Source organism: Myotis brandtii, unplaced genomic scaffold, assembly GCF_000412655.1.
Source record: "Myotis brandtii unplaced genomic scaffold, ASM41265v1 scaffold606, whole genome shotgun sequence".
Lineage (NCBI taxonomy): Eukaryota > Metazoa > Chordata > Mammalia > Chiroptera > Vespertilionidae > Myotis > Myotis brandtii.
In genome coordinates this window covers 1,294,806-1,297,956 of record NW_005370297.1, presented here as the reverse complement: position 1 = coordinate 1,297,956, position 3,151 = coordinate 1,294,806, and positions in this window count along the sequence as shown.

Genomic DNA, 3,151 nt, shown 5'->3' with positions numbered 1-3,151 from the left:
TTTAGGTAAAACCAGAATCAAATAAGATCTGTTTATGTATTTTAATAATTCTTATAACTGTAGGAAGGAGAAATAGAATACAAGAAGAAACCCTTTGAAGCCTATTGGAATAGATGCAGTAATGATGTAAGTCCATAGCAATGGAGTAAGACAACCGAATTCAGGAGACATACCTGAAGTAGAATATGTATGCTAATGTGACCAATTACATGTGGAGGGAAGCAAGGAGAGAATGCCCATCTTGTATCAAAAGGGTTTACCACAGAGAATGTGTGTACAGTGACAACATTATTTAGGATTAAGAATTCAGTGTGAGGGAAAGTATTGGGTGGGGGTGGGAATAGAATGAGGCTATATCATGAGCTCCATTTTGCACATGTTAAGTGTGAGATACTTGTAGTAGACCGGAAATGATAAATACACTGTGGACTGAGAAGAGAGGTTAATTTACAGATGTATGGTTGCTGCCTTTATAGCAGATGAGGTCACTTGTCTCATTTACTGAGATGTAGAGAAAAAAAGAGGATTAAACTAAGTGTCACAAGAAACACTAACATTTAGTAGTTCCCCATAAAAGGAGAAGTCTGATCAAGACAGAGAAGGAATGACCAGAGTTAAGAGGAGAATTAACAACATGTGCTGTGCCGGAAGACAATAGAAATAACTAAAGAGTATTCAACAGAGACAAGTGCTTCAGAGATAAATAGGGTGAGGTCAGAGTAAACGTGACCAAGGATTTTGCACTTGCACAGTTACTAGTGACTTACCAAGGGCATGTGCAGTAGCATGGTTGGGGCAGAAGTCAGAGCACATTGGCATTTAGGATTGCCTGGGGAGCGCAAGGAAATGGAGCCATCACGTGATTATGCTTCCAATTAGTTAGTGATAAAGAAGAGAAGAAAGGCTGGGTGGTTGTTTGGGGGGAAAAACATTATAAGATAGGTGAGTCTTGATTATTCTTTATAAACTGAAGAGAAGTCAGAGGAGAAGAAATGTCAGCATTATAGGAAATAGAGGGAAAGTTGTTGGAGCAATATATGAGGCAGGTGGGATAGATTTAATTTTGAGGAAAAGTGAGATATGTATTCCTTTAAGACTGGAGAGAAAGTGACATGACAAGTACTATTTTCAGAACATATAGAGGGAAAGAAAAAAGGAGATGAAAAGTGGAAAGGTTTCCATTGTTAAAGAGCACAGTTAAACAATCAGATATGTTATTCAGTAAACAAATTTAAAACTATTTATGGCAGGTATGTAAGGTTTTATATTAAACTTTACTGAAAATAGAAGTGGAATATAATTTTTATGTCTAACTGAAAATTTATTTTTTCACCTGCCTAAGGATGATAGTCAGATGTGACAAATATTGTTCTGTTATCTTGATGCTGTTGATTATTTGTTGTAACAGAGTTCAGGGAAGAAATGATACTTGCTGAGCTTATCTTCTGCATAATTCTGTTGGTTATGTTCTCCAAAAGTCTCTTTATAAAAACATTGTTATTCGCCTAAGTAGAAAATGAAATCAAGGCTCAAAGAGGTTAAAATTAAGTGATCACATGACTAGTTAATAATGGAGTCACGATCCTATCACTGAAATCTATAAGCGTTCCTTCTCTGCAAAATTGTCTGCATTTTTTAGATGTATAAAAAACATATTCATGAGGAATGACTAAATGCATTGCTTCAAGCTTTTATCTTCAAAAACTTGCGGACTGATGGAGAAATGATTGAAGATGTTGGGAGAATGCATGTGTGACATTTCTTCACTGGTGAGGAAAGGGGGCCAGCACATTTGAGTAATGTTAATATTGTTTTATTGACCCTCTCAGGCTAATTAGTTCAGGAGGCATCTGACTACAAAACAGCCAGGGCATTAAGAAGGAAAATGTAAAAATAAAACTGGTAGCCATGCAGGAGACTATTTCTGACTCTTACATCATGTTAGAATCAAAAAGTTTTAAGGGTGCCTTGAAATTGAGGTCATGACATGACTAGAACCAATAAACTGTATCACCTCAACTATGGTGCTGTGGCTAAGCTGAACCTGTAGACAAGAGTATCCTCAGTTGTAGGGAATATGCATAAGTAAGACCTGAAAGTTAGGATGGAATCCCAAGAAAAGGATTATGTTAGGTTTATGTATATTGAATATTATATGTTCCCCTGTCTAATCCTGGGCATTACGTGTAAAAGTAACACCACCAAACATGTTTAGGTTAATTACCATTAGAAATAGTACATTCATTTTTAAATGCTAAGGAAACTGGTAGGGCATGCCACTAAGATTGTATCATAGTTGTATTTTTCAAGATACAAAGCCTGGTTGTTTAAGAAAAGTCACAAAACTTAAGAAAGATTGACTATAGTAAAGTAGATTATAATTATTACTTGCTTATCAGTTTCCATCTATATAAGTACTAGAGGCCCAGTGCATGAAAATTCATGCACTCAGGCGGGGGGGGGGGGGGGCTCAGCCCAGCCTGCGCCCTCTCGCAATCCAAGACCACTTGGGGGGTGTCCACCTGCAACTTAGGCCCGATCCCCTGGGGATCGGGCCTAAGCTGTTCGTCGGACATCCTTAGCGCTGCTGCAGAGGCGGGAGAGGCTCCCACCACCACTACTGCACTCACAGCCATCAGCCCAGCTTGTGGCTGAGCGGAGCTCCCCCTGTGGGAGTGCACTGACCACCAGGGGCCAGCTACTGCATTGAGCGTCTACCCCCTGGTGGTCAGTGCGCGTCATAGCGACCAGTCATTCCGTGAGGGTCAATTTGCATATCACCCTTTTATTATATAGGATGTTGAACAAGGAATCATGAGGTACTCAGCATTCTTCAGTATGGGCTATCTATCACACCAAGTCAATATACTTCTAGTATATTCACTATGATAAATGAAGTACAGTTATGGAAATATATGTATAGAAAGAGGCAAGACTTATTTATGATAAAGAGAAAACAATTTTTCTTTTTTTTCCAGCCTCAGTCAAAGTTTATTCCTTGTTCAATAATGAATTTCAAATGATGTTCACTTAATGGAACCAAATGGTCATAAGGAAAAGGCAGCTGCGAACTTAGAACTAAGCAGATAGTGTTGAGGAACACTCATGTTTCCGTTTGTTCTATCACTAGGATAATTAGGCTTACTTCTTA